Raw genomic sequence first — 27,997 nt, forward strand, 5'->3', positions numbered from 1 at the left:
ACTACTAAGGAGGTACTGAGGGATTTGGAAATTGTAGAGGGAGAAGTGCTGCTCAGATTAAATAAGATGAAATCAAACAAATCACCAGGCCCAGATAATATTTATCCTCGTGTTCTTAAGGAGGCTAGTGAGTACATATATAAACCCTTGACACATATTTTTAGGAAGTCACTGTGCACTGGAGAGATTCCAAAGGACTGGAAAATGGCAAATATCATCCCATTATATAAAAAGGGTGACAGGGCAGATCCAAGCAACTATAGGCCAGTAAGCTTAACAAGCATCACAGGAAAATTAATGGAAGGAATTATTAAGGATAAGATTGAGCAACACATGACAAGGACAGGAGTTATTCTGAACAGTCAGCATGGGTTCAGAAGGGGGAGGTCGTGTTTTACTAACATGTTGGAATTCTATGAGGAGGCAACAAAAGGATACGATCAAAGTGGAGCTTATGATATTATTTATCTGGACTTTCAGAAAGCATTTGATAAGGTGCCACATGAGAGGTTGGGCATCAAGTTAAAAGAAGTGGGAATTCAGGGTGATGTTTTTAGATGGGTGCAGAATTGGCTCAGACACAGGAAGCAGAGGGTGATGGTGCGAGGAACCTCATCAGAACTGGCGATGTTAAGAGTGGTGTTCCACAGGGGTCAGTGCTAGGGCCGCTGCTATTTTTAATATATATAAATGATTTAGATAGGAATATAAGTAACAAGCTGGTTAAGTTTGCAGATGATACCAAGATAGGTGGATTAGCAGATAATTTGGAATCCGTTATATCATTACAGAAGGACTTGGATAGCATACAGGCTTGGGCAGATTTGTGGCAGATGAAATTTAATGTCAGTAAATGTAAAGTATTACACATAGGAAGTAAAAATATTAGGTTTGAATACACAATGGGCGGTCGAAAAATCGAGAGTACACCTTATGAGAAGGATTTAGGAGTCATAGTGGACTCCAAGCTATCAACTTCCAAACAGTGTTCAGAAGCCATTAAGAAGGCTAACAGAATGTTAGGTTATATAGCACGATCTGTGGAGTACAAGTCCAAGGAGGTTATGCTCAACCTTTATAATGCACTGGTGAGGCCTCATCTTGAGTACTGTGTGCAGTTTTGGTCTCCAGGCTACAAAAGGACATAGCAGCACTAGAAAAGGTCCAGAGAAGAGCGACTAGGCTGATTCCAGGTCTACAGGGGTTGAATTATGAGGAAAGATTAAAAGAGCTGGCCTTTACAGTTTAAGCAAAAGAAGATTAAGAGGTGACATGATTGAAGTGTTTAAAATTATGAAGGGAATTAGTACAGTGGATCGAGACTTGTATTTTAAAATGAGCTCATCAAGAACACGGGACACAGTTGGAAACTTGTTAAGGGTAAATTTCGCACAAACATTAGGAAGTTTTTCTTTACACAAAGAACGATAGACACTTGGAATAAGTTACCAAGTAGTGTGGTAGACAGTAAGACGTTAGGGACTTTCAAAACTCGACTTGATGTTTTCTTGGAGGAAGCAAGTGGATAGGACTGGCGAGCTTTGTTGGGCTGAATGGCCTGTTCTCGTCTAGATTGTTCTAATTTTAATTCTAATTCTAGGTGTCCGGTGATCTTATTCCAGCAGCACTTCACCAAGTGGAGGACATGCTGAAACAAATGGCTCAGCCGTTCCTGCAGCACCCCCTGGCGGTGGCTACGGAATCCAACAGGGCTGCTCCAAACTCCAACTCCTATTTTAGCCCTGTATGAGTCCAAGGCATTGCTTGCTGCACTGTGAGGATTATGTTTTTTGATTTCTCCAGTGCCTTTAATTACATCCAGCCATCCCTCTTAAGGGGTAAACTCAAAGTTAAGCTGTTGGATGTGGTGTCCTGGATAATGGACTATCTGTCGGGCAGACTGTAGTTTGTGAGGCTCAAGGACTGTGTTTCTGATAAGAATGTGAGCAACACTGGAACACCACAAGTAACAATCCTGTCTCCTTTTCTCTTTTCTCTGTACACCTCAGACTATATAGCAGCAGGTCATGTCACTTGCAGAAATATCCATCCATCCTAAGGGTAGGTTATATCAGGTCAGGTGTATACTTAATGCATTATTGCAGAAGAAATGATGCAAGCACACTTTTCTGTTTGGCCATTTATCCAAACAGACACAGAGGCATGCCCCGCCTCCTTAATATACGTCAACGCACTTAATGACAAAATCGACTAACAATGCACTGGTTGGAATCATTTGACACCATTAAGTGAAACAAAACTATAATTTATGCAAATTATGAAAATGTAAACACTTTTATAGTAATTCTAAAACACTGGCAAATAGCATTATAGTAGTAACATATAATGTGCATACTTTTTAGATATTGGAACACCATTTTCTTGTTTGTCTGACCATATGCTTCAGGAAAGAAGGAACTGGTCCCCACATACACATCAGTTTATTTAAAAGTTAAACTAAATCATACAGAAACAGAGATATAGTATAACATATCAAATGTAAACTTACAAATAAATATAAGCTTGGCTTTAGAATGTGGCAAGTTACATGAAAAATACAGCAATGCAATTGATTAATTTCTGACAAAGCAATTAAAATCTTGACACCACTGTTATATTTATGAAACAAGTGTGACGATGTGGTGCACACTCATTCCAGCATGTACGTTTCCCAGCCTCACAATGAGCTGGAAGCCATTTAGGTGTCCCCATAACAAAACCTGCTCAGGTATAGGTTTACCTTTAATTAGAATTTGTGTTTTACCTGCAAGTCTATCTATTGTATTATTCAAAATGTAACATCCTTAAGATTACTGTAGGTAATCATTAGGTGAAAAATCAACTCAATAATAAAAATAAAAGCTTTCCTTCTTTTAGAAAAAAACTACACTTTATATATAGGGTGCTTTAAGGACATTGACTGCTCACCATCAACCTACTACAGGCCTTGGGACACCAGAATGCCATCGACTGATATCTGTATAAGACTGGATGCAGACAAACTAGACAATCAAACATATATATATATATATATAAAATTGCTAATCCTTTATATATATCGTATTGATATATATGGTTAATCGTATGATAACGATATTTAGAATAAAAAAGGTGACCTGCGAGTACGACTTAAGGAATATCTTTACTCTCAATGTATTGGGACTCTCATAAAGCAGGTGATTATGTGGATGTTCTGGCGCCCTACGTTGTCATTTAAATATCATTAAAAAATCTCTTTGAACCTAACTATTACTTAACTGGTAAAGGATGTCGCCGAGTTGTCTTTCACCGAGTTGTCCTTTCACCAAGTTGACTGTCGCCCACTTGTGTTTTTGCCCCTGAGCGATCCTGCAAATATCTCAAAGAGAGACAGAGAGAGAGAGAGAGAGAAAGAGATTCTTCTTCTACTTTGAGTGATAGGGTGCATTTGGTTTTAAAGGAAAGTTGAAGTTTCTCCTGATTAGATGAAAGTCACTTCCAGTTACAAAATCTGTTTCTAATAGGTGGAGTCTTCTATCTGACTTAGTTAGTGTCTTGGAATGTCAGTACTTCTCCATGTGTATTACTCCTTTCATGGAAAATACTTGATTGGAACTACCACAGGACACCAGTTAATACTTCGACTTCATTCCATGATACATAGTTGCTTGCGTCACCAAGCACTGACATTTTACATAATATTGATGAGCCTTAGGAGTCGCCCCATTCTGGATGAGGATAATCTCCCTTAGAATCATTACTTACTTATGTGTTAACTGTTTTGTGCACTTTCTAACACAGTCTGTATACTGGTAATGGGACATCCACTGTGGATTACATCAGTCAGGGTTAAAAATATATTGACATTCAAAACCTGCCTACTAGGAAACATTAATCAAATAGTAACTTTATTGGTTCGCAAAGACTATTAAAACCAACTGTTGATATATCAATGATATTCTGCTAAATGAATTGATGAAATGAAATGAGTTTAAAATAGGATCAAAAGCCAGAATAAATAATAAATATCAAAGCAATTCTTAAGCAGAAAAATGCCAAGATCAGCACCAAAATAGTAATGTCAAATATAAAATGTTTTATTTATTCCAACATAAAAAGATTTTCTTCCACATAAAGCTCTCTCTATCACAAAATATTGCCAATTTTTAATTATTTTTAACTAAAGAAGTGTTTTTTCCTTTTAAATTCTTTCTACTGTTTTCTTTTTTTGTCAACTTCTACAGGATCTAAAGGGATGTTTCAGTATTTTTGTTTTCTTTAAATTTTTGTTTAGTTCCTTCTCCTATTTGTTAATGTTTTAGCTTTCCTTGTGCCACTATACCACAGGCACTGGAATGTACATGCACTAATGTGTGACGTTCTGCAGTTGGCCATTCTAGTATGTTGTCTGGTTTTGTTTCAGACTTCATCTTTTTTCTAGGAAAAAAAATATAACAAACTTGATAGTTTCTGAATCCTTGCATATTTTTCAAAATAGTATAGATATTCAGAAAAAAAGTTAAAAAATGGATTCCTTTGAAAACTTTGTTCATGAGGAAAAGCCTAATGGGATTAAGAGTGAACTCCATTTATCTGAGATAATGTTTAACTCTTTCAGGGCTGATGTTGACTTTTGTCAAAATTCAGGGGTAGAGGACGGTAATCAGCTGTAAACTGTTACAAAACTCGCCCTTAGATTTTAGTTTGACTCTCTTTGCTAGAAGGAAAATGACATAGCCTTGTTCATTCAACCTCATTTTCTTATGCGTGCATGAGTAGCGAAGAGCAAACAACCTCTAAAATGGCATCAACATCAGGCGAGAGACCAACGTGAATGTGCAAAGCAAAATACTCCATGGATGCTTTACGTAATTTTGTTGAACAGGACTTTTACTTAATGCAAGTGATCTGGAGATGGAGATCAAAAATGAAAATGAGGTACCAGCATCATCTGATCGGTCTCCAGCTGATCGTGGTGTTGAACTCTTTCATGTAGCTGATGTGCCTATGGCAGCATTCGCCTGGTAGGACCACCACTTATGATGACAAGAGGTACAAAACAAATTGTGTCACACTGCCACCGCCGCCAACCCCCTTTGTGAAGACAGCGAGGCAGCCAGCCCACTGTACACTCCTGCTGACCATCGAGGTGATCCCGAGCAACCACTGTTGCCAGAGATGCTGAACATGCGCCAATAGCAGCCACAGCGCGTAGCAACAGACGTTTTATGTTGATTATTGTGTGAAACCATTGCTTTGTGTGCTTTTCAGAAAATTGAGTTTTTTGGAAAAAATATTCAGCCCTCAAAGAGTTAAAGATGGGAAACTAACAACACGAATCATGTGAGTCGATTAACGTAGCCAATATGAGTAACATGAGATTTTTTCATAGATATTTTTATACTGTTTGTTGTTGTGCAGCATTTGTTACTATTTGCTCCCATTCTATCAGAAAAGCTGCTATGTCCGTTCTTCACAAAATCATTTTTTCTTAGCCATCACTACAAAACACCATGTGGTAAGTAACATATGAAAAAGATATTTGACTATTTCTTTACGGTTATGAAACTGCCATCTAAAGTGAAATTCCTCATCCTTTAAGCATAAGAGAGATAAGCTGACAAGATGGCAGCAGTGCAACAACTGACTCCTTGCATTTTTTAATTCAGGTTTTCCAATCTCTTGTTACCATGGCCAGTCTTTTTTATGGCGATAGTACATTTTGAAATTCTTTTTCATTTTTCTAATGACAAGTCACTTTTACAACCTCATTTTATACCTAAATCTTAAAAGTATTAAAAACGCAGCAGTGGACTTTAGTTTTCTTTTGGAAGATAAACAAACTGCAGTGTTTTTCATACAGTATATTAGTGCTACTAAACAGTTTTTACTTTTTTATTAAAATTCTTCATTCACTTCTTTAAAAATGTAAATGAGTTACTTTACAGTAGAGTGATCATTGGAAGTATTTTTAAAGAACATTTTTAGTTGAGAGCTAATGATCTGCTGCATATTGAAGCAAAGATTTAGCTTCACTGAAAACGTAAATCATTTTCGAAAAGGAAAAAAACACATGCTGACTTTTACACACTACACTGTTACTCTGATAATTTCTTCATCACTACAGTTTCACATTCCTTCAAAGTGGTTCAAAAATTCAAATGCATAGCTTTTAATCAAAATTCTCATGTTTTTGTATTCTTTGAAAGTTTATATTTCTATAAGTCAGGTAATGCAGAATACATCCATTATACGGGCAGGCAAGTGGGGCTACATGTTCAGGCAGTTTTGTGTAGACCTAAGTAATTTATTTTTTAATTCTTTTCAAATGTGTGCATCTTGTAATCTCCCAATACATTTATGGCTAAACCTACATGTAGATACATAACTTTTGTTGCAGACCTTTAAGAATTCTTTACAATAATTTTTGAGGCCATACACACACATTGTAAAATGGATATTCCCCCTCTGTAGGAAACAACAAAAACATTTATTTATATAGCACATTTTCATACAAAATGTAGCTCAAAGTGCTTTACAAAATGAAGAATAGAAAAATAAAAGACACAGTAAGAAAATAAAATAAGTCAAAATTAATTATAATAGAATAAGTAAGCTCCGATGGCCAGGGTGGACAGAAAAAACAAAAAAAAAACTCCAGACGGCTGGAGAAAAAAAAATTAAATCTGCAGGGATTCCAGACCATTAGACCACCCAGTCCCCTCTGGGCAAAGGCACTTGGTTCTGGCAAGACTAGATAATAACAATGAACTATTGAAGTTTATAACAGAACAAAAATATTCTTGCGCTTTGGAATTTTTCTACTCAAAAATATTTTTTGAATATTTAAGGCAGTGTCATAATTTATTAAGCAATCTGAAACACTTTTAAATATCTTTAAAGTTAAAGTTAGCATGCTTCTCTATGAATGGACACTAATAAAAAGCGAATTCTTTACCATTCTCAGGTTTGAAAAAAGATTTTTTTTTATCTTGCAAAGCCTTTAATATAACATGCTTCACATTACAGCAGGAAATTAAACCAAACGAATGTATTTCCATAAATGTCAAATCATCCCCTTTCCAACCTGTAAATGACTTAAGTAATGCGAGTCTGGTATCTATCAATGTCATGTGAAGATATATATTAAAGTAATCTCTAAAATGCATGAGCTCTGCGCTAATGAGGAACGTCTCTCTAACTGTGAAAGGTAAAAGGTTGCAGTGAAATACATTATATTGATGAATAACCCTTAGCTTTATATCCTTCTAAGAAAAAGCCATGGTTCCAACATTTTAAATAAATCACAGTGTCCCTTAAACAAAAGTGCCTATTCCATTAAAAAGTGTATAGTTGAACATACATTTTTAGAATTTCTCTTTTCACACTAATAACATATTTTATCTTCTCCTTAAACTAACTTAAATTGGCAGCCTAATAATATGAGTCACTGCAGCATATGAAACATTCCCACCTTTGTAATGGCCTGTTCATAAGAGGATAATTAATTATTCCTTTGTGTGTTTTATTTGAAAGCGAATGTGTGGCATACTCCAAAAATATTGTGGTATTTCACAAATGAGTTGCTTGTCATCTGAAATGGTTTAAGGTGCATTCTACAGATAAATCACTTTACAGCTGAGTTTTCATATGCAGCTTTAACATTTGAAATGAATATGACTGTCAGAGATTGGAGAGTCACTGCTGGATAGAAGTGTAAATATGAACAAGAAATAAAGAAGCAGGGTGGGAAGTCTGCGTTTAATAAAGTGTATTAGGTTTTCAAATGATAGTATACATTGCTTAACATTCATAAAGCAGTGGTTATTACTTCTAATAACAATAGAAACAAAAAAAAGAGATTGATGAGATCCTCTAATGAAAAAAAAAATACAGAATGGCAAACACTGTTAAGCGCTGCCACTGGCTTTGATCAATTCCATTAGGTGGTTGTTTGAAAATCCTCTCTTTGTATTTTGCAGCCCCGCAGTGGGATTGTGCCTTGATAATGTATAAGGGCTCTTAAAGCACACATTAAATACATTTGTGGTTATTTACTAGATACTGACTGGTGTTTTATTACATTTTGTAATGGCTTTGCAGCCCTTTCAACCTTCAATAATTCCAGGTCTATGTTCTCCCTAATTGTATGTGAATACTATAGAGTCCAGAAAGCTGCAGCAAAAAATATTTTGGTTTTTGATATGTAAAATTAACATAAGTTATTGTGTAAAGAGTTACTATTTACATATAACAAGAAAATACCATACCTATATCTATCCATTCATTTTCCTAACCCATTTTTCCAAAGCAGGGTTGTGGGAAAGGAAGAGCCAATACCAGGAAACAAGGCAGGAACAATGAACTGGATAGGGTGTTAGTCGATCGCAGACTTTACACACCCACACTAGGGCAAATTGAACAATGACACTTCACATTATCTGTATGTCTTTGGACTGTGACAGGAAACCACATCACCCTGAAGAAACCCATGTGGATAGGGTAAGGACATGCAAGTTCCACGCATAAAGCAGTTGGAATGTGAACGCAGAACTTTTTGCAAGGCAGCAGCAGAACCACTGTGCCGCTTGTATACCAATAACATTTTATACAAAATCACATGCAATAATTCAATATGTTGAACTTTTCTTGTTTCATATACTATGGTTTAACAGTTGAATGCATTTTTTTAACTCTAATCTGTGTTATACATAACAGTTACATGGGAAATTGGAAAAGAGCAGTTTTCTGATACTGCTCCCTACTGTTCCCTCCATGAAACTTTATTGGACTAGGTATATTTGATTAATTATTGACTTGCTTCTCTATTTCTGCTCATGCCTCTCACTATTCCTGACATTATAAACACCCTACCTTGCAGTCCTACATGATCCAGTTGGGCCTATAAATGCTTTTGACTTTGAGATTTTCAGAGAGGAGTAAAGAGGGTTCAAATTTAATAAATTACTTCTTTGTTAATGAGAAATCTAAGTATACATTTGAACAAGAGAGACAGACAGTCCCTGCTTGTTGTATAGAGTTCAAACAGCATGAAATAAACAAGACAGCCGCCATTTATGCATTGCGGAAGCAAAACAGAAATGCAGAACTCTTACTGAATTTGCAGTCTTTGCTTCTGTAACATAAAACACAACATGTTTCCATTTTCCTTGATGTTGTCTGTGGCGCACATAATCCTTTAAGTTTGTGACCTCATAAGTATTAAAATACAAACACAACCAAAAAAACAAGAATATGTCCAAAACAAATTAAAAACAAAAAAAAAAATCCATCCCAAATCTTCAAAATCCTGACATTGCCTCTGAATCCTGACTGTGTATACATCTCTCATCAAGTCTTGCTGTTCTGATGTTTGTTTTTAAATCTGCCCCTGTAGGTGCGGTTCCTGCAGTTCTTTGAACTTACATGAGCTGTCTCTGTATTTAATATGGGAAACATTAACTATCAGTTCTTAATCTGTTTTTTGTTACATTCTTAATATTCCTTTCTTGACCAAAACCACATTGTTTCTTCCCAGCTCATTTGATGTATGCATGTCTGTGAGACATCTCTTTGAATTATTCCAATCTGAACTTCAAAGAAGAAAAACATCTCTTAACTTTTATAAATAATTTTATTGGATGTTCTAAACCTCTGAAACTGAAACCTTTATAAACTGACACTAGTTTGTGGTCTATTTGATTACCACTATACCTGTTCTGTTTAAGTGAACACTAATTAGTTCCTGATGATTTAATTCAGTTTTGACAAAATTTTCTGCTCTACACCCTTATCTTTGTCCTGCAACCCAAAAGCAGGTTTATGCATTCTTAGTACTGCCTGGCTATTATAGACAATTTATTTCTAATTTTGCTACCTGTATTTGTCTATATGTTATATATATTGTGGCAGGTGGCCGGGGCCCATGCCTGGCTGGGATGCCCCTGCAGCATATGTTTCGGGGGAGCAAGTATGGAAAACCCAGTATCTCCCCCGAACGTTAGATGACAGCCTCCCTGGGTTGCATTGGTGCCTCAGACTCCTGCGGGGCTTCATGGGAGTTGGAGCTTGGTGCAGCCCTGTTGGGTTCCACAGGCACTGCCGGGGGTGCTGCCAGCCCCTTTTGGGCGCTAGTTTCACCACACCTGGAGGTGCAGCCGGATGTCGGCAATCAAGCATCTGGAGCACTTCCGGATGCCTAATAAAAGGAACCAGCAACCACCACTCATCGGCCAGAGTCAGGAGAAGGAGGACGAAGCTTGGAGGAGTGGTGGTGGAAGAGAAAGGAGAAGAAAATTTGTGGTGTGTTTGGTGGTGCTTGCACACTGGGGACTGTGCCTATGGGGATTACAGGGAAGACGTGCATCACAGGTGAATCTTTTTATTTTATACGTACCTCCAGTGTGAATCTGTGTCGGGTCGGGTGCTTATATAGCGCCTTTTTACAATATATATATATTTTTATATATAAATGTTTACATGTGAAAGTGTGTATATCTTTCCGGCCTGGAAGTGAGAGGTGGAGTCGGGCTAAGGGCTCCACCTCCGAGGATACGAAAAAGATGCCAGCAAGTCAGCAAAGCAAAACATCCAAAGAGAGAGTTACACACTTATCTGCTATTACAGAAGCGTGGCTAGCACATCGGCAAAACAGTATCCCTTTTACTTTTCCTCCCACCGCTAATACACAAGCGAGGCAAGCACACCGGCAAAACAAAACCATGGAAGAAAGACAGTGGCTTAGCTGCTAATGCATAAACGATGCGAGCATGTCGGCAAAACGAAACCTCCTAGGAGAGAGATGCCCAGAGTAGTTCTTTTCAATTACCTGATATCTCAACATTTAAATATTTTTTTCTGACAATTTCAATAGTTTCCAGTACCCCAGACTCTTTACAGCATGGGCTTATTCAGCTAGTGTATATATATATATATATACATATACATATATATATATATATATACTATCGCTCCCTTGAACCCTTGTCCACGACTCCAAACACCAGGTAAAAGTCCAAACGTTGACTTTATTAAATCTCCACAGTGCACAAAGCACCCTCTCCTCCACTATACTCATTAAATAATCACAAATAACAATAATAAACAATCCTCCACACACAAACGCGTTGTCACCCTTCCACCCAGCTCAGCTCTCCATCTGGGAGCTCCCGTAGTCCTTTTATATATCCTGACCCGGAAGTGTTCCCAATCCCCAGTCCATGTGATCTTGTATCACTTCCGGGTCAGGTAAAAAGTCCTTTTCTTCACCCCGGAAGCACGTCATTCCCCTTGAACATGTGTGCTTCCGGGGCGTAGGGAAAATACCCGATGTTCCTCCCTGCAGCGTCTCCTAGTGGCCCCCATGGCATCCAGCAGGGCTGCGTATAAAAACTACAATGCCCATGACGCCCTGCTGGTCTTCGGGGGACCTTCATACTGCAGGGAGGGCTCCACCTGGTGGCTCGGGGGTATTGGCCGGGATAAACGGCCGGCCATACACCACAATACTTATACAGGTGCTAGTCATAAAATTTGAATATCATGACAAAGTTGATTTATTTCAGTAATTCCATTCAAAAAGTGAAACTTGTACAGTATATTAGATTCATTCATTACACACAGACTGATGTATTTCAAATGTTTATTTCTTTTAATTTTGATGATTATAACTGACAACTAATGAAAGTCCCAAATTCAGTATCTCGGAAAATTAGAATATTGTGAAAAGGTTCAATATTGAAGACACCTGGTGCCACACTCTAATCAGCTAATTAACTCAAAACACCTGCAAAAGCCTTTAAATGGTCTCTCAGTCTAGTTCTGTAGGCTACACAATCATGGGGAAGACTGCTGACTTGACAGTTGTCCAAAAGACGACCATTGACACCTTGCACAAGGAGGACAAGACACAAAAGGTCATTGCTAAAGAGGCTGGCTGTTCACAGAGCTCTTTGTCCAAGCACATTAATAGAGAGGCGAAGGGAAGGACAGGATGTGGTAGAAAAAAGTGTACAAGCAATAGGGATAACCACACCCTGGAGAGGATTGTGAAACAAAACCCATTCAAAACTGTGGGGGAGACTCACAAAGAGTGGACTGCAGCTGCAGTCAGTGCTTCAAGAACCATCACGCACAGACGTATGCAAGACAAGGGTTTCAGCTCTCGCATTCCTTGTGTCAAGCCACTCTTGAACAAGAGACAGCGTCAGAAGTGTCTTGCCTGGGCTAAAGACAAAACTACTGCTGAGTGGTCCAAAGTGATGAAAGTAAATTTTGCATTTCCTTTGGAAATCAAGGTCCCAGAGTCTGGAGGAAGAGAGGAGAGGCACAGAATCAATGTTGCTTGAGGTCCAGTGTAAAATTTCCACAATCAGTGATGGTTTGGGGTGCTAAGTCATCTGCTGGTGTTGGTCCATTGTGTTTTCTGAGGTCCAAGGTCAACGCAGCCGTCTACCAGGAAGTTTTAGAGCACTTCATGCTTCCTGCTGCTGACGAACTTTATGGAAATGCAGATTTCATTTTCCAACAAGACCTGGCACCTGCACAAAGTGCCAAAACTACCAGTACCTGGTTTAAGGACTATGGTATCCCGGTTCTTGATTGGCCAGCAAACTCGCCTGACCTTAACCCCATAGAAAATCTATGGGGTATTGTGAAGAGGAAGATGCAATACACCAGACCCAACAATTCAGAAGAGCTGAAGGCCACTATCAGAGCAACACGGGCTCTCATAACACCTGAGCAGTGCTACAGACTGATCGACTCCATGCCACACCACATTGCTGCAGTAATTCAGGCCAAAGGAGCCCCAACTAAATATTGAGTGCTGTACATGCTCATACTTTTCATGTTCATACCTTTCAGTTGGCCAACATTTCTAAAAATCCTTTTTTTGCATTGGTCTTAATAGATATTCTAATTTTCCGAGATACTGAATTTGGGACTTTCATTAGTTGTCAGTTATAATCATCAAAATTAAAAGAAATAAACATTTGAAATACATCAGTCTGTGTATAATGAATGAATCTAATATACAAGTTTCACTTTTTGAATGGAATTACTGAAATAAATCAACTTTGTCATGATATTCTAATTTTATGACCGGCACCTGTATATACAGTATATATATACAGTGCATCCGGAAAGTATTCACAGCGCATCACTTTTTCCACATTTTACTCCACATTCTACACACAACACCCTATAATGACAACAAGAAAAAAGTTTACTTGAGGTTTTTGCAAATTTATTAAAAATAAAAAAAGTGAGAAAGCACATGTACATAAGTATTCACAGCCTTTGCCATGAAGCTCAAAATTGAGCTCAGGTGCATCCTGTTTTCCCTTTTCATACTTGAGATGTTTCTGCAGCTTAATTAGAGTCCAACTGTGGTAAATTCAGTTGATTGGACATGATTTGGAAATGCACACACCTGTCTATATAAGGTCCCACAGTTGACAGTTCATGTCAGAGCACAAACCAAGCATGAAGTCAAAGGAATTGTCTGTAGACCTCCGAGACAGGATTGTCTCGAGGCACAAATCTGGGGAAGGTTACTGAAAAATTTCTGCTGCTTTGAAGGTCCCAATGAGCACAGTGGCCTCCATCATCCGTAAGTGGAAGAAGTCTAAAACCAGGACTCTTCCTAGAGCTGGCCGGCCATCTACACTGAGCGATCGGGGGAGAAAAGCCTTACTCAGGAAGGTGACCAAGAACCCGATGGTCACTCTGTCAGAGCTCCATAGGTCCTCTGTGGAGAGAGGAGAACTTTCCAGAAGGACAACCATCTCTGCAGCAATCCACCAATCAGGTCTGTATGGTAGAGTGGCCAGATGGAAGCCACTCCTTAGTAAAAGGCACATGGCAGCCCGCCTGGAATTTGCCAAAAGACACCTGAAGGACTCTCAGACCATGAGAAACAAAATTCTCTGGTCTGATGAGACAAAGATTGAACTCTTTGATGTGAATGCCAGGCATCACGTTTGGAGGAAACCAGGCACCGTTCATCACCAGGCCAATACCATCCCTACAGTGAAGCATGGTGGTGGCAGCATCATGCTGAGGGGATGTTTTTCAGCTGCAGGAACTGGGAGACTAGTCAGGATAAAGGGAAAGATGACTGCAGCAATGTACAGAGACATCCTGGATGAAAACCTGCTCCAGAGCGCTCTTGACCTCAGACTGGGGCGACGGTTCATCTTTCAGAAGGACAACGACCCTAAGCACACAGCCAAGATATCAAAGGAGTGGCTTCAGGACAACTCTGTGAATGTCCTTGAGTGGCCTAGCCAGAGCCCAGACTTGAATCCGATTGAACATCTCTAGAGAGATCTTAAAATGGCTGTGCACCGACACTTCCCATCCAACCTGATGGAGCTTGAGAGGTGCTGCAAGGAGGAATGGGCGAAACTGGCCAAGGATAGGTGTGCCAAGCTTGTGGCGTCATATTCAAAAAGACTTGAGGCTGTAATTTCAGCCAAAGGTGCATCGACAAAGTATTGAGCAAAGGCTGTGAATACTTATGTACATGTGATTTCTCAGTTTTTTTTATTTTTAATAAATTTGCAAAAACCTAAAGTAAACTTTTTTCACGTTTTTATTATGGGGTGTTGTGTGTAGAATTCTGAGGAAAAAAAAATGAATTGAATCCATTTTAGAATAAGGCTGTAACATAACAAAATGTGGAAAAAGTGATGTGCTGTGAATACTTTCCGGATGCACTGTATATAGCCACATGGTCTGGCAGTTAAGTTCGCGAACCTACCACTGTGCACTTACATTGGCAACATTGCACAAACAGCTCAGAAAGGTGTAATAACCTTGGTATATCAGTATCTCACAGCTGTGTTTGTGTCAACATGTGGCAGTGGCTTGTTGAGTGGCATTAATTATTGTTGTTGCCATCGCAAAAATATCGGAGCTTGTATTAGAGCAATGAACAAACATCAACTCGCATGGTACTGTCTGTGAGGGAGTTTTTAGACAGTAGAAATAACTGTATTGGAACACCCTCCTTACATAAATCTCTGCGTACACCAACTTCCAGGTTCTTCCGCTCCATAAATCCTGGTCAGCGTGAAAGGTAACACATGTGCATGCGCCTGCCACCACTCCCCAACTCCTCCCAGAATTATGCCTCATTGAATATGCAAATCAATATAAATAGCCCTTAAGTTCAGCGTTCTGTGAAAAGAACTGGCAAAAGCACGGGGGAAAATAGAAGAATTTCAGTGATTACCAAGTGGAGGCAAGGAAAAAACGTACTATTTGTTGGTTTAAACAGTGGTATAAACAACAAAAGGAAGTTGATCGAGTGACATAGAGTGACATAGAGTGTCGGAGAAACTCAAAAGTTCAAGTTCACAAAGTCGCACAGTGCACAACATAAAAAAGAAGTTGTCAGATATCAAATTCGCCATGAAAAGGCGAGTCGTAGCCCACCATCTGAAAGACATATGGAAGCTTATTAGGGTACAGTAGGAAAAAAAGTTCAAAATGTCAACTTTAATCTTGACATTTCAACTTTAATCATGTAGTTTACTTTGTCGTTAAAGTAGAACATCATAAATTTCATCTTAAAATTGTTTAATTTACTAGTTTCTCAAATACCATCATAGCTAAAGTAGTACCTTAAATGCTTTGTATTGTATGTGTTCTTCTATGTGCTCTATATGTGTGAATCACTATGACCTTCTTAAACAGGCTTTCTTTTCCTCCAATAGGACACAGAATACATTACATTTGAGATATTACAGCTGTCTGAATAATTTAAATACTGAGATACTTGATATCATTTTAATGATTATAGGAATTAAACATGGGAATACAGTGGTGCAGTGATAGTGACGAGCTGACGCCCCGTTTAGAGATTGTTCACGCAAGATGCTTGCTGTGCTGTGCGCGACCTGAGATAATTTATTGCAGCAGTACTGTGTCTCTCAAACGTACTAACCCCCAATTCCTGTCCTTCCTTTTCTTTCTCCAAATACCCATTCGCCACACAATCAGCTCTGTAATAGATGTCAAGCCATCTGTAAGCTTAGAACGGCGATTCTTCAAACCTTGAACATTGAAATATCTTCATAGTATATGTTTAATTATTCTATTCATCGTGTAACGCACCAGTCCCAGCAAGAATACAGTACGAGGCAGGAACAATAACTCTGAGTGGTGCATTAAGAGTAACAACGCTAAAGCAGTTATGGTATTTGGAATAGTTTGACCATTCTGTGGACCATTATATTGTTACAGGTTAATTACAATCAGATGCATTAAAGTAATAAACAATATGCAGTTAATTTCAGTGTATTTATAAAGCCGCGTGAGGGATGTGGATCTAAAATAGAAAGGGAAAGCACACTGGAAGAAAAGCACTGCTTTGACGCTGGGTGCCACCAGTTTGCAAAACCAAGTGGAGAACTTGCATACGCCAGGGACTGAGTTGGTGTGAAAATGTGCGTGGCTTTACGGCAAGTTTAGTTTTTATACATTGTGATGTGAGTGTGGAAACACAACATTTTTGTGCGTATGCACCATTTATACATGAGGTCCCTCATCTGGCTCCCAATTACTTTTTTCTTTACCCGAAGATAAAGGAGATATTGAAAGGAAGATGTTTTGATGACATTCAGGACATCAAGCATAATACAATGACAACTCTGATGGCCATTCCAGAAAAATAGTGCCAAAACTGCTTTGAAGGGTGGACTAGGCTCCCAAGGGGAGTACTTCTATGGTGACCGTAGTGATATTCAGCAATGAGGTATGTAGCACTTTTTCTAGGATGTGTTCGCAAACTTAATTGCCAGAACTTGTATATGTATGTATATATATATAGGGTGGTCCAGATCTAATTATGCAGTTTCATTACGCTATAACTTATTAAATTTATTACATAGAAAATTGCCGGAAAATCCCAGACCATCGAGAAGTGTGCAAACTGACGACATGAAGAATCAGCTTTGCGCCAAACTAGAATCATCCCTGCATAAATCAAAGTCATTCAGACGATCTGGATCTGCATAATTAGATCTGGACCACCAGATCTAATATCTATTTATATATATATAAAATTACCTAAAATGGTACAAAAAACTTTAGGTTAAAAAAAAGAAAAATAATGCCATTTCCAGAGTTATACAAAATGCAACAAGTACTAAGTTAACAATTTACTGCTTTTCTGCAGGAATGCAAGTTAAGTAGGCCTTAAAGGTTTATTCAAACAAATCCTTTTGTTGATTACTTTCAAATGCTCTGTCTGTATAAAAGCAATGTTAAAATAAACTGTATTGATACACCCTCTAAAGCGTTATTTGGACATCTTTGCACTTTATACTGCTATCGTAATGGTGAGGAATAGGGTAACTAACAAAGTAAGACAGACAGACCTTTATAATCCTTACAAGTGCAGGTTTGTCCTTTAGAGAAATTGCAAAAAACCAAATGTTTCAGTGAGTACAGATTCCTACATAACCAAAATGAATCTGTGACAAAAACAGATCTGGCTGACCCAAAGCCACAACTGAATCGGAAGACAAGTTTCTAAGAGTCAACATTACGAGTAATAAAGCACGATAAGGCATGACAAGGCATCCAGTGCATTCCTAAAATAGGCTTCTTTTAAAGTAATTCAGCATGGTCAGATTTATTACTTTTACTAACCTGTTAGCAACAGTAAATGAAAAGAAGTTTCATATGCAAAATACATGGACACTATTTGTTAACAGCACAAAAAATAAGAGAGTTGACATCAAACTGGTGTATAAAGAAAATGTTGGTTAAAATGCTAAATCAAAGAAGAACACAGATTGCTGTTAAAATTGTCAATTATGGTTGAGCAGAAAGTTGAAATTGAGTGTCAGTCACAGACAGGGAAGGTTACTTGAGATTCATTTTAATTTTAAATTGTTGTATACACATTTAATTGCGTTATAGATGTTACTATATTCAAAAATATTGCATTCAAAATTAGAATTTGATTGCCTTATGTGGTGTTTCTGGTAAATCACTTAGTTTTTTATGATGGTTTGCCATCAAATCAGAAGAGCATCAGTTCAGAATTTGGTTCTGCCTCCTGTGCTGACACTGAACTTAAAACTAATAGAAGCCTATCATGAGTTCCTTTTTATATTAGGCACATGTAGATTAGGACAGCATCTGACTCACCTGTTCATGTACATTAAAACTATTCCTACTCTCCTTCTGATTATTCCAGGTAAATTCACATTACCAAAGCAGACATGTCTGTACTGTATTCTTTCAGCTATTTAAGAGGAGCCATAACAAGGTAAAAACTCAACCCTGGACAAATTGGCATCACATACACTTAACTATCTTCACATCCACAGACCCAATTTAGTATCATTTAATGATCATTTTTAAAAATTGGCCATAGTGATGAGTGAATTCGGTGGTGTTTGGTTCACCATGAGTTCAGCAAAATCATGAAATTGTTTGGGAACTTTGCTGAATGTGGCAAAACTCATTAAAGTCAATGGGGATGGAGGAACTGAACTAGCTTTGAGTAGTTTTTTAAATGTCTCTAGGGGCTAGGGAAGCATCTGCCGACTATGCGGGACCAATAACTGGGGCCAAAAATGTGACCTGAGCTGTGAAGCAGTAGTGCTAACCACTGTGCCACCCTTCCTCATGCAACTAAAGGCGCCGATAGAATAATAACCACAAACAAAATACAACTAAAGGTAAAATATAGTAAATAAGTAAAATATATATTTATCATTATACTCACAGAATTTGAGTGCTCTGAGTGTGGATTGACAGTGCTTGCTGGCTGTTCGCCTGGTCTATATAACAGTAGGGGGTACAGGCCGAATGCAAAACTGGAACACTGTGAAATGATAATTACAAAAAATGTATTACTATGTACAAAGCATTTCTATATTGTTGATGGAAGACAAAGGTATGAAGAATCTAACAGGGCTCACATAACAGTATATCTTTGACTCAATAAAATAACACTGATCTGCATAACCATTCTCCAACACAAAAAATCCATCCATCCATCCATTTTCTAACCCGCTGAATCCGAATACAGGGTCGCGGGGGTCTGCTGGAGCCAATCCCAGCCAACACAGGGCACAAGGCAGGAACCAACCCTGGGCAGGGTGCCAACCCACCGCAGGACACACACAAACACACCCACACACTGTGGACAATTTAGAATCGCCAATCCACCTAACCTGCATGTCTTTGGATTGTGGGAGGAAACCGGAGCGCCCGGAGGAAACCCACGCAGACACGGGGAGAACATGCAAACTCCACGCAGGGAGGAGCCGGGAAGCGAACCCGGGTCTCCAAACTGCAAGGCAGCAACGCTACCACTGCGCCACCGTGCCACCCTCACAAAAAAAAATAAAAAATCTGTGTTCTTTATAGATTTAAATTTGATTAATTTATTTCTGAAACTGGAATTTCTCTGCCACAAATTGTTTCCACAAGATCAGTGAAAAATACAGTTTTGAAAATGAAAAATTTTAAAATAAGCCATGTTTCTTGTATGGAATAACTATTTTTCATACTTAGAATATTATTTGAAGAGTAATTTGAGCAGAAAAATGTCAGTCTTAAAGTTACTTGAGGTGGAAACAGTCCAAAATGAAGTATTTTTTTGTTCTCAATCAGTATTTTTTTGAGAGTTAGATAGGTAATTAGTTAAAGTTTAAATGTTTTTTTACAGAAATATCCATAGTTGAGCTAATCCATCCATTGTCTTGACAAGGCAACAGATAAAGTTAATGTTAAGAATATACAGTACACCCTTCCTTTATTGAAATAACATGGGAGCCACAATTTTCTTTGGAATTACAAAGATGGAAAACTACAAGAAAGAAGTTTAAAATCTTCTCTCTTTCTACCTAGCACTGGGTACAATATGTCTTTAAAAATCCATTTCTTACACTTTCATTTGGATTTTTTTTCTCCAAAACATAGAATTGAGCTCTGATAAAAATGGGCAAAGGTTCCATTGGCAGACATCTGTTGGTCATTCCACCAAGAAACACCTTGAGAGAATTATAGGAGAAAAAAACCTATCAAGAGACTACTTTTTGTAAGTAATAATTATATTTAAAACAATTATATGTGCAATTTTTTTTAAATCTAAATAATCATTTTAAAAGGTGGTACATTGTTTCTCTAAAATACAATTTATGTTTTCATTTTAAACCTTCATCTCTCAAAACTGGATGTAATAGAGCAAATCTGTTGACAGATTTGGATTCAGCACCCTCAGAACATTAAAGAACACCTAAAATGTTTAACCTAAATTTACACATTAATGTTATCAGCATGTCCCCGTTCCAGCAGCAGTGGCTATACAGTGCACTTCCTACTGCAGCAAAATGGTTTGATATCCATAGTACTCTGAGACACCTAGTATGGTTCATCACTATCATTGAAAAGCTGCTTGATGTATTCCTGTTGTTGTATTCTGGGACTGATTAGATAAATTAAGTCATCTTAAAAACAAATGAAAGTATCTCAGTAACGGAGGACCATTAATTCCTGAATCTGTCTTCAGTGATTTTTCAGAAAGTCCCAGTGGCTAAAAGATCCATGGTGAACAACCTGCACTAACACAATGCTAGCCTTGTTTTCATGAATATTTGTATCCTGGGTTCCAGGAGCTCAGATAAAACATCATTGACTGTTGCAGATAACTTCTCAGTAATTCAAAATGTGAGGAAAGAGAAATGTTGCAGGGAAATGTGTTTCCAGCTCTGAGATCTTTGTTTAACATTGGGGAAAAAAAGATGCTTGTGTCTTGGTCATATTGGGGTGCCTTCTTCACCTGCAGGTCTAAAAAGATGGAGGAATCTGTTAGTCTAGGGTTCATCGTGTTGTGGAACAAAGCGGTGGGACTAAAGGTCGGTCCTTAGCAGTTCTCTTGGCTGTTAAGTATGGGGCCTTGCCTTTCCTGTTTACAGGGGGTCCTCAGGTTACGACACAGTTCTGTTCCTGCAACAGTGATGTAACCCGAATTTTGGTGTAAGTCGAAATACACTCTAGCCTAAGTCACTTACCTATCTTAACACATTTGCAAAATTATAATCTAGAACATAAAAATACAAAATCTAAGCATGAGAAAAAAGAAAAGGACATAAATATACTGTACTGTACAGTGTACTGTAGTAAAAGAAAAAATGAGTGTAAAAAAATGCTTACCTTTATTCCTTCTCATGTCTCAATCAGTTTTTATGGGAGTGAGCGTTGTAAACTCGAAACGTATGTCGAAACGTTGTAACCTGAGGACCTCCTGTATTTACTTAGTGCCCCTTCATCTGACAAATGCAATATGTAAACAGAGCAGTGTGATTTTGAAGTGTTTATTTTTTCCTTAAAAACAGTATTTTTCAATATCGTCCAACAATATAATAGCTGCTATTATTTATTTTCATTTTTTTCTTACTTAGTAAGTTTTTAATTTGAAAGCTCATTTACGCTAATTGGTCATTTTTATTAGCATCAACATTAAGCAAATTAAGGTTAATAAATATGTATAATGAACTAAATAAAATTTGGCAAACAGTTATAAATCATAATTTGCATGTTATAACTAACATTTTAAAAATAAATATATTATAAAATAGAAATGAATTTGACTTTGGTGATGATGCTGTATTTATAAGGCAGTGCTGCCTCCCAGCTTTTAGGACATTAGCCCACTCACTCACTGTGATAAAACTGCACATTTTCTCAGTGTCTGTGTGGAATGACACTGGAGGCCATCTCAAAGGTTTGAATGCAATGCTTTTGACCAAACTAAACTGACTCTGTATAAGTTAGTGTGAGTGTATCAACAACAACATTTATTTATCTAGCACATTTTTATACAACAATGTAGCTCATAGTGCTTTACAAGATGACAAAGAAAAAGTAACAAGAAAAGAAAAACAATTAAGGTAAGGCAATACTATTAAAGAATAAGTAACAACAAAACAAGGTATGGTCAAATGGAGGACAGAAAAAATAAAAAAAAACTCCAGTTAGGCTGGAGAAAGAAAAAATAAAACCTGCAGGGTTTCCAAGGCCAAAAGACCACCCAACCGCTAACTGGGCTTTCTACCCGTCATAAATGTCCCTAAATCAGTTCTCTTTGTTTTCAAGCTTCACATGATAGGATTCTGATGACGTTGGTGTTGTGGACAGATGGGACACCCGCCTTCATTCCATCATCTCAGGGGGCTTGCATGGTGTCTTGATCAGGTGGCAGTGGCGGAAATCACCACCACAGAAGAAATGGAAAAGACAGCAGAGAATAGTGGGGATTAGTCATGATTGCATATTCCTGAAGAATATGATAATCCTATGCCCATACACTCTATTAGGAATATAACTGAAATGTAGTTACAAAAAAGCTGTATTAAAATAATGTGTTTTTAAGCAGTTTTTTTAAATGTTCCACATTATTAACTTGGCAAATTTCTATAGGTAAGGTATTCCAGATCCTAGGTGATGCTTTTTAGGTGTATGTATTAGTTTTTACTGTTTCTAAGTGGCAACTGGTGTTGCATCCAGATTTAACTCCTGGCTTGTGCTACCAAGGCTTCCTGTGAACCTGTGATGGAGTAAGAAGGCTTGGAAAATGGTGGTATGGACTGTTCTCAGGCAGAAAGTGTGCAATTAACTAAATATTGTGTACAATCAACGGAACTTGTTCAGGAGGATCAACCACAGTAAGTGTGAGAAAGTAATATTTTGCATAGTTTGTAGGGCTGCTGATTAATCTGTACTGACGGTGCAATTAACGTGTTAACAATTCCTACAATGAAATTTTCATTTCTACAATGAAATCTTGAATTCAACACTTAAATATGTTAATTAAAACTGAGTAATCTGACCATGCTTTACTTGTATAGAGTGAGAAGAACTGGATCTAGATACAGCACTACAGAATCCCTGCCTCTACATTGGCCAGCCAAAAACTAACTATTGACATGGCATTTCCGGCAGCAAGACAGACGGAATACATTGCAATTTGTCATGTTAATGACAGTTCTTCAGAAATGGCCAGTGACTGCATTATATATTATAGTTAAGTTCTAGTGATAGTGAAGCATATGAAGGTGATGACTTTGCTCAAACTCTGACGCCTCTTCTGAATGTGTGTGGCACAACAAGAGCTTTGGGTGACTTGTTTGCTGTTCTCCAGGGAGCAAAAGAGTTATCAAATATTATGAAACTAATTAGGCGCCAGATTATTTTTTTTATTTCTATCTCTCCTTCTCTTTCACTCAAAATGGACCCTGTTTTTAGTACTTGACAAGCATACTGTGATCTGATAGCTATCAAATATCATATTAAGCTTTGACATTGCAGACTTTCTCTCTCTCTCTCTCTGTATGTATGTGTATATATATATATATATATATATATATATATATATATATATATATATATATATATATATAGGGTGGCACAGTGGTGCATGTGTATGTACTTGTTCATGCCTCGAGCTGCCCAATGACCCTGCACTGGATAAACTAGGTAGCCTTTACAGTCCATAGTGACCCATTCCAAAAAATTATTTCCACAGCCATGACCACTGATACCCCATGTCTCCTCTACAAACTGGTTGTTGAGCAATACAGATTGACATTGACTTGGATCTCGTACAGGGGTGAAAGCTACAAGAGTTAGATAGAAGATATTTAGCATCCCTGGCCATTACTTCTCTTGTGAAGGTTTATTTTCCGTTGTTAATTTAAAAAAGAGCTTCCCTTGAACCAAACATTTTTTGATTTTTTTTTTTTTTATCTTTGTATCATTTTTAAAGAGAGCTTTATTTAATATGTCTAGGCAAGTGATTATTAAAACTCTTTTGTAACTAAGGAGTAACTAAGTTATTTTGCTTTATAACAATATGAATAGGCTTGTAGGTCAATACATAAAATTTTGATTAATATGCAGTTTCAATTTAAAATGTAATCAGTTTTTTTAAATAGCAGTGATAATTGACCTCCAAAAAGATAGTTTGTCAGGACAAGCTTTATGGTGTATAGTCTAAATCTGTTAAATGTAACCCTTAGTGTGAATTATCAAAAAATAACTCCTGATCATTTTAGGCAGTGTCATGATCAAGATGGGCAGACAAGCAATTACATTTTCTTTTGTTTTATACCAGTTGGACAGTTGATGTTATTAAGGTTAAGGTTAAGTTTGCATAAAAAGTAAAATCATTACAGAAGTACTTGGACAGAATACTGATTTGAGCAGACTGAATACACAACGGGAGGTTGAAAACCTAAAAGTATACCTCAAGGGAAGGATCTACATCCACACGGTGTACAGAAGCCACTAGGAAAGCTCACAGAATACTAGTTTATATAGTACGATGTGTACAGTATAAGGCAAAGAAGGTTATACTTAAGCTTTGTGACAGATAGGGGGCACTATCGCTCCCTTGAACCCCTGTCCAAGACTCCAGACACCAGGTAAAAGTCCAATAATCCTCTTTATTTGGACAAATACAGTGCACAAGCACCCTCCTCTCCACAGTACTCATTAAATACTACAATACTTCTCAATAAACAATTCCTCCACTCCCAGACGCGTTGCCACCCTTCCACCCAGCTCAGCTCGCCATCTGGGAGCTGCCACAGTCCTTTTATATTCCCTGACCTGGAAGTGTTCCCAATCCCCAGTCCATGTGATGCTTTATCACTTCCGAGTCAGGTACAAGTCCTTTTCTTCACCCCGGAAGCACGTCATTCCTCTTGTCCATGTGACTCGGACGTATTTCTGGGGTGTAAGGCAAATACCCATCGTTCCTCCCTGCAGCATCTCCTAGTGGTCCCCATGGTATCCAGCAGGGCTATATATAAAAACTCCAATGTCCATGATGCCCTGCTGGTCTTCAGGGGACCTCCATACTGCAGGGAGGGCTCCACCTGGTGGCTTGGGGGTATTGGCCGGGATGATCAGCCAGCCATACACCACAGCTTTTAAATACACTTGTGATCACTCATCTTGGGTACATCACATGCAGTTTTGGACTCTGGGCTGCAAAAAGACATAACAGTGCTATAGAAAGTCCAATGAAGAGCAACTAGGTTGATACTGGGACTGAGAAGTGTGAAGTATGAGGAGAAACTGAAGGACCTGAACATTTTCAGTTTAAGTACACTGACATTAAGTGGTGAGGTGGCTGAAGTTTATAAAATAATGACAGGAATTTGAAAGTGGATCCAGGCTATTTCTTTAAAATGAGTTCAACAAGAACATGGGGACACACTTGGAAACTTGTTAGGGCTAAATTTTGTACAAAAATTGACATTTGTAGCAAATGTTTTACTTATTTGTTAAGTTCAGTAAGATTTTGTCAGATTGTCAAAGGTCCAACTCATAATCATAACCACACATTAGATTTAATTATAACTCACAGAGTTGAAATTCAAAATTGAAATTTTACACCATTAATTTAACTTATTCCTGATCACTACTTAATTACATTTGATTTGGTTCTGCGCTTACCAGTACACTCAGATTAAAACAAAGACAGTGTGACATCTAGGTTGTAATTCTGCTTCAAAATTTACAAATATTTTGAGTAAGTCAAGTGCAATCATGGAAAATAATTTAGATCAGCTAACATTAAATAATAATATGGCCTTGAGAGATGTTCTGGACACAGTGGTTTCCTTTAAAACACATTGAAACACACCTTGGTTTAATGAGAGCACTCAAGCCCTTAAATTAGAGTATCAAAAACTGTAGCATAGATCAAGAACAACAAAGCTGCAGGTCTTTCAAACTGCATGAACAGAGAGTGTTAATAATATAAAAAAGCTCTCTTTAAAGCCTGCTCAGACTGCTATTCTAAAATAATAGATAACAATAATAATCCTTGTGTACTGTTTAGAACAATGGCTAATTTAACAAATGGGAATTCAGAACTACAGTGCAAAATACCAACAGACATAAGCACTACAGACTTTATTAACTTCTTTAATGAGAAAATCTTAAAAAATATATAAGATCCCAGACCTCAGCATCACAGTACAAACCTCGTACTAGCTTGGCAAACCCTATCTTGCCTTTCATTCAACACTTTAGAAATTTGAATGAGGTCTTAACTTTAATTTCTAAAATGAAACCTAGTACTTGTTCCTTAGATCCAGTGCCAACAAAACTACTAAAAAGTGCAATGGATGTTCTTGCAGCACCTATTTTTAGCGTTAACAATAGCTCATTACTGCATAGTGCTAGTGCTGCAAGAAATATTATAAGAACAAAAATATTAGCACATAATTCCAGTTCTTAAATCCTTACACTGGTTAAGTTTAAGGGAGATTTCAAAATCCTCCTTTTAACATATAAAGCCGTAAAAGGCCATGGTTCTGCTTACTAATATGAATTTAGCATTACTTACGTACAAACGTACACATTAAGATCTGAAGATGTCAGTTTCCTTACATTTCCAAGAATTAATAAAATATCACTTGGAGGTCGAGCTTTTAGTCACAGGGCCCTGAAGTTGTGGAATGGACTACCTGTTAATATAAGAGGTGCTCCTTCTGTCTCAGCTTTTAAAAAAAGGCTGAAGACTCACTTCTTCCGTTTAGCATACTGAGACAAGAGCAGTGGATTAGCTGAGCATACTGCATCCCACTTGTTAGTCATTAGTAATAAAACAAAAGTAATATTCTCTCTCTCTTTCTTTCCTAGGACACGAAGCAGAAGTGAAAGTGGACACTGGCCGATGGTGAGATGGAGTGCATTGTCGAAGAACTCAGGGCCCTTGTGAACCAGATTCAGGTACTCCTGTCCAAACGGAGGCACCAAAGGGAACTACTTGTGTTCTCTTTTGTGTATTGTATTTACCTCATTTTTTGACACCCATTGTATGCCCAGCCTACATGGAAAGGGGTATCTCTATGAATTGCCTTTCTTAAGATTTCTTCCATTTTTTCCCTACAATTACTTTTTGGGAGTTTTTTCTTGTCTTTTTAGGGAGTCAAGACTAGGAGGCTGTCAAAAAACAAGCCCATTGTGAATTATAGCCCATTGTGATTTTGGGCTATACAAGAAATAAATTGTTGCATAAACATAAGCTTACTCCAAAACCTTGCCTTTAAATTAAGTGATTGCTGTAAATAGGATTGGAATGTGTTTATAATAGACATGGCCAACTGAATGTTCGTTCCTGCATTGTAGCAGGTGTTTCCATGATAGGACTGAATTCTGTTGTGAATTTTTTACTGGATAAAGTAGTTTCAAGATCTGGGTTGAAAGATGGTGTAAGTTTACTTGCAATCTTCCAATACAACAGAGACTGCATTAATTAGCTTTTGTGTGCAGAGGTAATAAACTCTGAGCTATATCAAAGAAGGGCAAAACACAAAAATAAAAAAGGCATTTACATTAGGCTTTTAGGCTGTTACCAGAGGACATCTACTTATTATAAGTGAACATTGTAACAGAAGTACCCAAAAACATCTGAATGTTTAGGGTTTGATAAGCTCGCCCACTAGTAGTGATATTTCCAGTAGGCTGGTCACATAGGATTTTCTTTCATATGTTTGTTTTTTTTTTTTTGCATTTTTATTTTACATTGCTTCATTTCATTGCGTAACTTACAGCCTGTAAAAAGATGTTTTGCACTGTCAGTTGCCTCAAGCTACTATACAAACTGGTTAGTGTTACTTTAGAAAAATCAGCCTTTGTTCTTCAACTTTTCTGGGAAGAAGATTTAAAAAGCAGTTTACTTATTTACAAATGCATCCATTTTTCTAAGAGTGTTAATACATTTTTTTCACACAGAAAATATATAGTCTTAGTTTATTAGTTCAGACCAAACACTTTCACACTGGGGAATTTGGCTTGATTTTGGAAGATGTAAAACAGCTTTGCATTGTTATTTTGAAATCAGAAAATTGTATTCAGTGTTTAATGATCCACAGGAAGCTCAGTGTCAGCTTTGATAACGTTAAGCTCTCCAAGGAACATGATTATACAGGACACTCACGTACTGCGTGGTTAGAGTCAAGATGCCTCTTGC

The sequence above is a fragment of the Polypterus senegalus genome, chromosome 1 (genome assembly GCF_016835505.1).
Source record: "Polypterus senegalus isolate Bchr_013 chromosome 1, ASM1683550v1, whole genome shotgun sequence".
Lineage (NCBI taxonomy): Eukaryota > Metazoa > Chordata > Cladistia > Polypteriformes > Polypteridae > Polypterus > Polypterus senegalus.